General features: G+C 36.1%; 1 protein-coding gene across 2 annotated transcripts in view; it reads left to right on the top strand.

Annotated features, from left to right (window-relative positions):
* The window catches only part of TM2D1 (TM2 domain containing 1), a 52,511-nt gene that overhangs the window by 34,447 nt on the left and 5,084 nt on the right, over positions 1-12,980 (top strand). The window lies entirely within an intron of this gene.

Genomic DNA, 12,980 nt, shown 5'->3' with positions numbered 1-12,980 from the left:
CCTTCATGTAAACACCCACCTTTGACCCACATTTTTGTGATAGAAATCTACAAATATTTCCAGCATTTTGAGAACCTAGTCCATCATCTTACCAATGTTAGCCTCACTGAAATAAATTCCTTTCTTGTTTCAAAAAAAACAAAAAACAAAAACTAAGAATAAATATATTAGAAAGCAGTTAGGAATACTCTTTCAGTTTTTCTTTAGATACTAGATCTCAGGGATCATAGCTATGTTTCCAAGTAGCATTTCCCAACCTGTGTTCTACCAGTTCGTAGTTCTAAAAGATGTAAGAACTTCATAAAGAAAGGATTCAGTGCTCAAATATGATTTGTAAATGTGAATTCAACTGAGCTTTCTTTACCAGATAAATTCTAAGAGTCTTTATAATTTGTATTATGAATCTCTAATAGGGATTAAGATTATTTCTTGAATTTATTATTTATTTTCATGGATGGTCACAGCCACATTGTCAACTATTATAATAGAATATTGATGGGGATCTGATATTTGCATATGAACATATATAGGCAGAAACAATGTTTGTAGTTTGGTTTTTTTTGTTCTTTTTTTTTAATGGACAGGCACTGTATATTAGTATTCTCTTGGTTGTAAATTACAGAAATTGAAATCCAGCTAGCTTAAGCCAGAAGGAAAAAAGCAATGTCCAGGAGGTCTGTAGAAAATCTAGGAATGAAAAAAAGAAAGAAAGAAAGAAAGAAAGAAAGAAAGAAAGAAAGAAAGAAAGAAAGAAAGAAAGAAAGAAAAGAAAGAAAGAAAAGAAAGAAAGAAAAGAAAGAAAGAAAGAAAAAGAAAATCTAGGAATGGGTTGGTCTTGGGCAAGACTAAATCCATAGGATCAAATGATGTATTTGGGGACTCCCCTGACACTCATCTCTGCTTCTCTGTGTTAACCTCATTTTCTCCTGCTGCACTGGTGTGGAGGCAGGCAAGTTTGTGAAATGCTATCCTGTAGCATTTAAAAGGGCCACCAGATGTTTTACATTAAATTACCCTGAACTGGTGGTGGTTAACTCATGAGGATTCTTAAATTAGAGAAGGAGATAAATTTATCACAACAAATGTCACAAAACAGCATTTCAGTACGCATTTATGGAGCACCTAATGTCTTCAGCAAGTGTGTCATTATGTATGTAGAGCATCATCAGTTTTGGTCTTCTTTCTCATACAATATTTCCACTCCTCAATTCTGTCTGCTTCATGTTAATCCTTATGTTTTAAAAGAAAGTCAAAATCCAGGAGATTTTGGTAGCATACTGTGAGGAGGGTACCATACTGTGAGGAGGAGGCAGCATATGGACCAATAAGATACCAGAATTAAACAAGGAAAATATTTGGTTTCAAAGTTGGAATTTTCCTGTCTTTATTCATAAACATATGCCTAACCAAATATCCTGCCTTCTCTGACTGTGGGACAGGCAAGCAGGCATGAAGAGGCTAAGGTACTTGTGCACATATGCTTGGAAATGGATTTCTCACTTCAAATGAGGATCCAAGGAACTTAATGTATTATTGGGATTCTTTAAGATATCCATAATTCAATGTCTTTGAAACCCATTAGGTAATATTTTCACACTAGGTTCTTTCTTTGGTGACGTCATTGCTTTATAGCTTTATTTATATCAGATTATGGAGTTTTTTGATTCAGCTACTGCTTTCTGGTACATGAATGCCTGAACTTTTGAGAACAAATAGTTAGTTTCTTAAAGATCTTGAATTAAAACTATCGCATTAAGAAATATTGAGGCAGAATTAGAGTGTTTGAATTTCTGCAGTAAATTTCTCTAAGTAAGGCATGTTAATAGGTATTGCCACTTTAGTTTTAGACCGCTTTCAGATTGGAGAAAATATAATGTAGCCAAAATAGGAGATATAGCCTTATTCTACATGACATTTAATATACTTAACATGTGATGTTGACTGCTTTAGTTTTTAAGGATTATTTTTTCAGCAAATCAAATGTTTTTAGTATAAATATTATAAACTATGTTAATGTTTTTGTCCCAAATATGTTTTTTCCAATTTCTCATAGACCTTTTACATTTGTCCATCATCTTTTTGTTTATTCTCTTTTCTCATTCTCTCCATTCTGGTTTTTTTTTTTTTTTCTTTTTGCCATTAAATATTGTTCCCCAGTGAATAGCAATGTTTTTCTATTGGGCTGTGATCCCAGAAACATATTGTGCATGAACTCAAGACCTATAAAAACATACTTGCTTCACAGTGTTTATAAGAAAAATCTAGGAAAATCCTCTTTAAAAATATAGGTCTAGTTATTTCAACTTTGAACCAAAATAATATAAAGTATAATGTATATATTGCTAAAGTAAGCTTTACATGTCACTGTATTTACTGAAAATACTTTAATGAGTTTATGTAATAAACTTTTGAAGTTTCTTCTTTTTCTGTTCTTAAAAAGTATGGAAATGGCAGTGTGAATTAATAGTATGAAACAATACATAGAATTAATTCAGCTTTTTTGTGCATTCAACAAAAATCTAAATCAGTGATATGTGTATAGCATACAGTTTCAGTTATAAGTAGCTGTTGTATATAATTACTATATATATAGTTATTTATAAGGCAGTTCTGAGGATTTTAAAATAAACATTCTTTTGTGTTTATACATTTTTATATGTATGTCATGATGGATAGATTAGGCATTTAATTTTTTTATCAGAATAAGTATGAGAATATTTTGATTTCATTTAAACTTCTTTCCTTACTTACACAATTTGGACATTTTTAACAATACCAAAACCACTGATGTGGACTGTGCCAAACAAAAAGAAAAGAATGTTTCCTCTCTTAAGTGGAGACAAGACGGCCACAAATCAGAAAGATGGGGATGGGTAGAGGGAAAATGGAAATATGAGTTGGAATGTAGAAAGTTGTTGGAAGAAAGTACATCAGCGGTGCTTTGTGACAATTTAAAAAATTCTATGCGTCATGGAAGAAATTACTTTCATTTTTATTCCTATTAGCATTACAGAGTATATCTCCTTAAGGAACTAATAAACTATGTAAATAGTAGAAATTCACAAAAGCAGCATAATTTCAAGACATTAATTAATTTTAAAAAATGTATAAAATATCTTGTTAGTTTGGCATTTAATATAGATAATTTTTTTTTAGCACTGCATTATATATTGTTTCTGTGTTATTTTTTTTTTTAACTTTCAAACACCAGGTTTGACTTTTCACTCATAAATTTCTTTAGAAAAAAAGAAAAGTTTTTGGGGCACCTGGGTGGCTTAGTCTGTTAAGTGTCCGACTTCAGCCCAGGTCATGATCTTGCAGTTCATGAGTTCAAGCCCTGCGTCTGGCTCTGCACTGACAGTGTGGAACCTGCTTCAGATTCTCTCTCTCTCCCTCTCTCTCTCTCTCTCTCTCTCTGCCCTTCCCCCTACCACCCCCAAAATAAACAAACATTTAAAAAAGAAAAAAAGTTTTTAAAATTCCCTATAGCACTGGTAGTTTGCTAAACCAAGAGTATGCCATCAGAAGTTTTGGCTGATTTGAACTGAATGCAGTACACCCTGTGAAAAGTGTGGCTGTGTACGAATTATGGGGAAAGTGAGAAGCTAAAAAAGATAGTTTTTTTTTTTTTTTAATTTTTTTTTTTCAACGTTTATTTATTTTTGGGACAGAGAGAGACAGAGCATGAACGGGGGAGGGGCAGAGAGAGAGGGAGACACAGAATCGGAAACAGGCTCCAGGCTCTGAGCCATCAGCCCAGAGCCTGATGCGGGGCTCGAACTCCCGGACCGCGAGATCGTGACCTGGCTGAAGTCGGACGCCTAACCGACTGTGCCACCCAGGCGCCCCATAAGATAGTTTTTAAAAGTGCTTTTTTTTTTCTTTAGGCCCTTAAAGCTCTAAATTTCCTGGTGTCACTTGAGAGGTAATAAAATAAAATTGGATACGATAAACTATAAATAGTAGGTTTTATGCCATCAGTGAAAACGGGTTTAGTGAGTACCAGTTAGGTATAATAAGTTGAGGTCCTGCGCTAGAGAAACTTATACTCTATCCCCAAAGTGGTCTGATAATAAGATCCCACTTATCAGAAATAAAATGTTTCCTTGAGAACTGCAGGCTTAAAATAAAAATGAGTTATCTTGATTTTATCTTGTTTAAATTCTTTGAATTTTACTAAAAATTTTAAAAACCTATGCTTTTCAGTGTAGAACATAAGCAAGGCTTAAGTTGTAGGTTCACTTCTGTGTAAGCCAGTTTGTTTTGTCCAATGCCTAGCTTACATCCTTGCCCTGGGACACACATACTATTGATCAAAATAAAGGACTAATCATCTAATCACCCCTAAATCTGTTACCAGTGCTGGAAAAGTGGATCAAAGTCCTTGATAGTTCACTAGATGTCGGGCAGCAATATATAAAAAGCAGTAGACGTTTTATAGATCTCAGTTCCTTCAAATAGCTCTCTGTATTGTTTATTTAACCCTGGTGTGATTTATTGGGGAAATAAACTAGAAAACTGAGGAGGCTCATAATTTGTGTAGCCTCTGCTCTGTCATGTGACCTTAACTAGGTAGATTTCACTTAGTTCATTTATCAGGTGGGCAGATTTTTATTTAGTGAATTAAAGGAATGTTCAAAAAGTAAAGAGTATCTTAAACTGGTTTTGAGAATCATCCCAAAGCTGTGTTTTCCTCAGGAGATATATAATATATGAATCTTACTCATTTCTTGAGGAATAATATTGATATTGGTTATTAAGGATTTATACTAACAAGTCTTTAAATCAGATGAAGTCAAGGGGTCTGGATGTATAACTTCTGGCACTATGTAGGAATTTTTGTGCTTAATTTATTATTTAAATGTTTATTTTGGCGGCACCTGGGTGGCTCAGTTGGTTAGGCAACCGACTTCAGCTCAGATCATGATCTTATAGTTTGTGAGTTCAAGCCCTACGTCGGGCTCTGTGCTAACAGCTCAGAGCCTAGAGCGTGCTTCAGATTCTGTGTCTCCCTCTCTCTCTACTCCTCCCCTGCTCACGCTCTGTGTCTCTCTGTCTCTCAATAATAAATAAATGTTAAAAAAAATTTAAATGTTTATTTTTTATTTTTGAGAGAGAGCATGCATGAGCAGAAATGGGGCAGTGAGAGGGGAACCAAGGATCCCAAGTGGGCTCTGTGCTGACAGCAGAGAGCCCAGCCCAATGTAGGGTTGGAACCCACGAACCTTGAGAACATGACCTCAGCCGAAGTCAGAAGCATAACTGACTGAGCCACCCAGGTGCCCTGGTGCTTAAATGTGACTAATCAGATAGTTTTAATAGCCTCATGTTAAAATTAACCACACGCAGAAGTCAGCTATGGACACAGAAATGTAATTTGACTTTTAAAAGAATATGCATGTATTTTTTTTGGGAGAACTAGGGTGGATACATATTGCATCATGATCCTGTAATTGCAGACAGTGGGGTCATTTTACTTTTTCACCAGGTTAGTAGGTCTTTAGGAGATGATTTGATCTTGCCAGTATTGAACTTGCATTCTTAATATGGAGAAACTCCTAAGTGCATTATATAGAAAAATGGTGCATTGATAGAGTTGTATAAAGTGTTCTTAGTTTTTTCCTTTCCCTTTTTAGTTTCTGCATAACATTTAAATTTGTAAAATAATTTGAGTTACCTAAGCCAGTATGACTTTGTTGACAATGCAAAGCCATTATATGCAAGGGCATAGATTGCTGTTGCCGAAGTTCAGATATTGGAGTACTTACAGGTAACCACATTTTTTTCTTGAATTAATTTGTTTTTATTCGAATGTTACTTAAATATACTCAAACAAAATACATTTTCCGCTAACAAAATCAAAAGTTTACAAACAAAACTGTAACATTAATAAAGTTCAAATGAAGTAAGCTCTTTTTTGATCTGGTAAAAAATAAATCCATATATAATATAAAATTTGCCATTTTAACCTTTTTTAACTTACACAGTTTGGTGGCATTAACTATATTCAGAATGTTGTACAACTGTCACCACAATCTATTTCCAAAATTTTTCACCACCTGAAATGGAAACTCTGTACCCATTAAGCAGTAACTCCCCATTTCCCACTCTCCCAACCCCTGGTAACCTCCAATCTACTTTCTGCCTGTATGAATTTGCCTATTCTAGATATTGCATATAAGTAGAATCATATTTTTGTCCTTTTATGTCTGACTTAGTTTACTTTAAATAATGTTCTCAAGGTTCATTGATAATATGGCATGTATTAGAACTTCATTCCCTGTTATAGCTAAAGAACATTCCATTGTATGTATATACTACATTTTGTTTATCCATTCATCTGTTGATGGATACTTGGGTTGTTTCCACGTTTGGGCTATTGTGAATAATTTTTGCTATGAATATTTGTTTGCAAGTATCTATTTAAGCCCCTGTGCAGTTCTTTTGGATGTATACCTAGGAGAAGAGGAACTTTCACATTAAAGCTAATTGAGGAGATGGGGCGCCTGGGTGGCTCAGTCGGTTGAGCACCAGACTTCGGCTCAGGTCATGATCTCACGGTTTGTGGGTTCGAGCCCCACATCAGGCTCTGTGCTGACAGCTCAGAGCCTGGATCCTGCTTCGGATTCTGTGTCTCCCTCTCTCTGCCCCTTCTCCGCTCACACACACACACACACACACACTCTCTCTCTCTCTCTCTCTTTCTCTCTCAAAAATAAATAAATGTTTTTTTAAAAAAAAGCTAATTGAGGAGAATATCTTCATGACCTTAGATTGGTTAAATTTTTTTTAAACAAGATCCTCAAAATAGAAATCATAAGGGAAAAAATTATTGAGTATGATTACCTTAAAATTAAGACATTCTGTTTTAAAAAGAATGTCATGGACATAGACCAAGTTAACACTTAATAGACTAAATAAAAGGATACTAGCAATAGGAATTGATATGTGGAATATACAAATAATTTCTGCAAGTTAACAAGGTAGAGATCCTAATAGTTAAATGAATACAGTAAACTAATAGGTGATTCACAGAATCACCTGAATAACTAATATGTAAAAAAATACTTCTGGGCAATTACTCTAAAAAATTTGTATTGCTTCCACAAGGGGACATGAGCAGAGATGTCTGTTGTAGCCTGTTTGTGGGAGCAGGAAGTTGGAATGAACCTAGATGTGAACACTGATAAGAGAATGGATGCATTTTCTAATGCTAGGCAGCAATTACAAGCACTTACCTAGATGTGCGTATGCCATATGGAAATGTCTTAAAATTATAGCATACTATGAAAACAGTTTAAAACTGAACAAGATCCACAACAATATTATTTGAATAAATTAAAAAAGCATATTCAAAGAACATGTTTTTTTTAAAAAAATAAACATGTATCCAGCTCATATACCAAGTTAAGTGTATGCTCATTTTTTGTGTGGTTAGGTGTATGAGCAGGAATTAGAATTAGAATGGAGATTAGAAGATAAAGAACAAAAAAAGACCGGGAATTTGGTGACCACTTAACATTCTTAACTTTAATATGTATTTCTAGGTTTCCTGATTTATTTTTTTGCTATAGACTTTGCATCTATAGAAAAGCCTATCCTTTTAAGTAAACAATTCAAGATTTTTTTGCACTTAAGCTGCAAATAAAATCTCATGGTGAAGACGATCAGAAACGAATTAAAGAAGAAATTAAATTCCACTCAATTCCTTCAAACCTCCACCATTTTCATTGAAGTAGGGTGTGGTAGGACAAAAGATACCCATGTTAAGTCCCTGGAACCTGGGAGGATTACCTTATTTGGAAACAGAGTTTTTGCAGATGTGATTAAGTTAAGGATCTTGATATGAAGAGATCATCCTGTATTATCTAGGTAGGCCTTAAATCCAATGACAAGTGTCCTTATAGGAGATAGAAGGGGAAAAGACAGACACAGAAAGGAAGGCATTGTAAAGACACAGGCAGAGATTGGAGTGATATGGCCAAAAGCCACAGAATGCCTAGCAGTGCTGATTGCTCTCAAAAGCTAGAAGAGGCTTAGAAAGGATTCTCCCCTTAGAGGCTCTGTAGGGTGTGGGGCTGTTGGAGATACCTTGATTTTAGATTTCTGGCCTTAGATCTGTGGGAGAGTGAATTTCTATTGTTTTAATCCACTAAAGATTGTGGTAACTTGTTATAGTAGCCCCAGGAATCTAATATAGAGGTATTTGATGTGGCTTTCTTGTGGTTTTAAGGCTGCTCACACAAGAGACGTTGATGCCCATTGTACAAAACAGCTTCCCACAGTGTAGTGGACCTCCTGTTTCCCTTCTTAGAAGATGAAGATTTGTAGCAACCTCCATTAATTGGACCCATAGATTTCATAAATCTGCCCCAGCTTATCAAATGGAAATACATCATGGTATAGAATTTGGCCTCAGGCTATTTTTTTTATTTTTATTTTTTTAATGTTTACTTATTTTTTGAGAGAGAGCACCAGCAGGGGAGAGGCAGAGAGAGGGGGAGACACAGAATCCAAAGCAGGCCCGTCATGGGGCTCAAACTCATGAACGGCAAGATCATGACCTGAACCGAAGTCAGACACTCAACTGACTGAGCCACCCAGGTGCCCTGGTTTCAGGCTATTTCTTAGCAGAGAAACAGACTTATAATTTAAAATTTTTTTTTCAAGGTTTATTTATTTTTGGGACAGAGAGAGACAGAGCATGAACGGGGGAGGGGCAGAGAGAGAGGGAGACACAGAATCGGAAACAGGCTCCAGGCTCTGAGCCATCAGCCCAGAGCCTGACGCGGGGCTTGAACTCACGGACTGCGAGATCGTGACCTGGCTGAAGTCGGACGCTTAACTGACTGCGCCACCCAGGCGCCCCTATAATTATAATTTTAGGTTTTATACTGTGTTGTCAATGAACAAATGGACATAGGCCTATTTAACTGAGTAAAAAAGTTCCCAGTATGGGATATTTTTAGACTTGTGATTTTATAATTAACAACTCAGTAATATACTCATTATAAAGGAATTTATAATTGGCACATATATTGTACATAAGTGTATATAAGATGCTTAAAAACATTTAATTTTTGATTTTGATGAGGGAATATGGATTTGAATAATTAAAAATTTTACAGCAGATAGTTTTCTTAAAAATTAAATCAGATGAACAATTTCCTCTTTGATGGGATAGTTCATAGACGAGTATATTAACAACACCTTATACATGTGTTTATATTTAAATTGCAAGGTCATACAAGATGTAGAAATTGTAAAGTACCGTATAGATCAACTTATTCTGTTCCTTTTCATATGGATATGAAAAACTGAGATCCAGAGAAGATTCATCCTACAGCTAGTTATTGACTGCTTTCTCTTTACATTTTCCTTTCATCTAGTGCTTTCCCATAGTGACTTAATTTGGTTGTCTTTGGGGCAGCTCTTCCAATTGTTTTAGCAGAGAAAGTGCTGTGCTTTGGTGATCTGGTGGTAGCATGTAGGAGGCACTGAAAACAAGTGTTTTTGGCTATAAGTAACAGAACCTCAATTTCAATTTGCTTCAATAATATAGTTTACTATATGATATACCAAGAATCTAGAGATAAGGTAGTTTTAAGATTTATTAATTTTTTTTAAAGATTTATTTTTGAGAGAGAGAGGAGGAGGAGAAAGGATCTGAAGTGGGCTCTGTGCTGACAGCAGAGAGCCTGATGCGGGGCTCGAACTCATAAACCATGAGATCACGACCTCAGCCAAAGTCAGACATTCAACTGGCTGAGCCATCCAGGCGCCCCAAGATTTAGAGCTAAAGGATGTAATAAAGGACTGTCCCCTTTCTCTTTCCTTTCTTCCCTCCTATTTCTCCCTCTCTCCTTCCTTCTTTTTTTTTTTTTTTTCCATGTTCAGGTCCTTTGGCTAGCATCACTTTGTTGTACAGTGACTTTCAGAGATAGACAAAAAATTGTTTCCTCTCACACATATCTTCTTAAGGGTGGCTATGCCAACAATGAACTTGCGTCATAGGTGGTTGGCTAGAATTAGATTCCACGCCCAGGCTGAACCAGTCTATGGAAGGAGGACCGGAATTACCTCACTAGAACTAGATGTGGAGGAGCTGAATTAACATAGTTTGAGTGGAGAGAAATGCTGTGATAAGATGACTAAGTTAGCAGGTAATAAATGGTATCTTTGGGGGCTATCTTCTCTATGGAACAGAGGAAACAAAACTGAAAACATAATTATTTGTCTACATGTTAACTGCTAACTTTACAAGATTGTAAAACATCTGGGTCCTAAGAGAAGTAAGGGAGCCTCAGGTAGGCTTATTAGATGCATGTTATCAATAGGTCACTTAATCATATATTTTCCTTATTTCCAGCTTTGAATATTTTTTTTCAACAGGGATAAATGTTGTTAGGGGAGATGGCAAAGGAAGAAAAAGAATGGGATAAAAGGCCTGGTTCCAATCTATGCACATATTCCAAATCAGGCAGTTTTTGGCCATGTGATTTATTTCTACAGGCTGGGCTTTCCTTTTTCTTTGTTCCCCTCACACAGTCTCAAACCACATTGTACCTCCTAGTCACCATTCTCTTTCTTAGCTTAATGCTCAAAGTAGTTTCCTCTGGGACCTGGGCCACTGAAAAGGTTTAATTAAACTCTTAAATAACATTCATAAATGTCAAGCCAAATGAATTTCATCTTTGGAAAATAAGTCAAAATGCATGACAGCACCTAGCATGGTATTTAATACATAAGTTCTTTATAAATGTTATATGAGTATTAACATTTATAGTTCACTGGTATAAGCTCTTTGTTGGCAGAGATTCTATCTTATTCACGGTTGTGTGTAGAATGCCTAGCACAGTGCCTGGAGTGTTGTAGCAATTCAGTACTTGTCGAATAGTTTTAAAAGCCAAACTTACTGTAAAAACGAAGCATGCTCTCCAGCAGTGTTCTTCAAATTCTGGTTGTATAACCCCTGAAATATATATATATATATATATATATATATATATATATATATATATATATATATATATTTTATCCCTACCCTCCACACGTTTTTAAGTTGACATTTAAGTTTTACATCATAAGTTTAAATAGTTGCAAAGGATGTAATTTCTGGTTTCCAAATATTGACATATTTAAGTAAAACTGTTACATCAATTTTAAAATATATCCAACAGAATATAAATACCATAGAATTTTAAATATCATTCATTTAAAAAAAGACACAAATGAACCCTTCGCTAACCATTATAATTTTTAGTTTCTTTATCTCCCAGAATTTTTTGAATTTTTATTTAAACAAAATTTTAAAATATTTATTTGTTGTTGAGAGAGAGAGATAGAGCATAAGTTGGGGAGGGGCAGAGAGAATGAGTCACAGAATCCGAAGCAGGCTTTAGGCTCTGAGCTGTCAGCACAGAGCCCAACACAGGGCTCGAACTCCCAAACTGCGAGATCCTGACCTGGGCTGAAGTCAGATGCTTCACCAACTGAGCCACCCAGGTGCCCCTCTCCTTGAATTAAAAAAAAATGTTTATTTTTTGAGAGAGAGTGTGTGTGCCTGCTCGCATGATTGGGGGAAGGGCAAAGAGAGGGAGACAGAGGATCTGAAGTGGGCTCTGCCCTGACATCAGAGAGCCCCACGTGGGACTTAAACTCATGAACCGTGAGATCCTGACCTAGGCCAACATTGGACGCTTAACCAATTGAACCATCCAGGCACCCCTCTCCTTGAGTTTTTACTTCTGGTTCCATTCTCTCAGAGAATTTTATCCTAATGTAATATATTTTTATGTTTGAAAAATCTTCTGATCATTTTCATGATCATGATTTTCATGATTCATTAAAATTAAAAGATTTAAAAATTTTCTGTAATTACTGGATTGTTGTCATTATAATTGTTGATATACTATCAAAACAACATAAACATATTCTAAATCTAAGAAAATTATTTTTTTAAGAGAAAGAGTGTGCATACACGCTTGCAAGTGGGGCAGAGGGCAGAGGGAGAGAGAGAGAATCTCAAGTAGTCTCCATACTCAGTGTGGAGCCCCACACAGGCCTCAATCCCATGACCCTGGGATCATGACCGGAGCTGAAATCAAGAGTCGGATGCTCAACAGACTGAGCCAACGAGGCACCCCTTAGCAAATTATAAGCAAAAAAAATAAAATGTTATTGGGAATACATCTTTTGAACAAGATGAGGCAGAGCATATGTTTGGACTCTTGATTTTTTGTTTTTGACTCTTGATTAAAGGTTTCCTGAAGTCCATTATTTTGTGTGATCTCTTTGTTTGGTACATCAGAGGCAATGTACCATCATAAGATTCAGGTGTGCTCTGATAGCAGGTGTGGTTTAATGTTTTCACGTTAGAGAGAGGACCTCGGGGAGAGGGGAGGGAGTGGGGAGCCAGCACGACATCTCCACCATAGCTTGGTATCAGTTGGGTCACTTTTACAAAGAGTATGGGAATTAAGGATCTCAAAATTGATTCCCTTAAAACCATCTGCGTAACTACCTTGGTAAGTCTTTGTGTATTCCTAAGGCCACTGTTCGCAGATTGCTACCTTGAAGGATAGTTTGTAGAGATCTGTCAACTGGGTTGTCAGAAATGTGATTAAGTGGACAAGATGACTGTAATGAGCATGTGTTTTTTTCTATCTCTTCCATTCCATGTGGTTTCTGGAAGGATTGTCAGTCACACTCCCTCACCTCTTACAGGGAGCCTGGCCTAGCCAATCATATTAATCCTATTCCCTTGACTATAGTAATTTGTCCAGCAATAGGCATAAAAAACAAACAGATCAAAGTCCTTCCCTGGAATTGGTATATAAACTCTGAAGATTTTACTTTCTTTCTATTGGGAGCTGCTGAGCTTCGAAGATGTAAATCTGGAGCCGCTGGCAACCAAGCGGGAATGCCTCTGCAGAATGAAGGCAAGGGTTGCAAAACGGCAGGGAGGTCAAACCAAGGGC

The sequence above is a fragment of the Prionailurus bengalensis genome, chromosome C1 (genome assembly GCF_016509475.1).
Source record: "Prionailurus bengalensis isolate Pbe53 chromosome C1, Fcat_Pben_1.1_paternal_pri, whole genome shotgun sequence".
In the NCBI taxonomy this organism is placed as follows: domain Eukaryota; kingdom Metazoa; phylum Chordata; class Mammalia; order Carnivora; family Felidae; genus Prionailurus; species Prionailurus bengalensis.
This window is presented reverse-complemented; position numbering and strand designations above follow the sequence as displayed.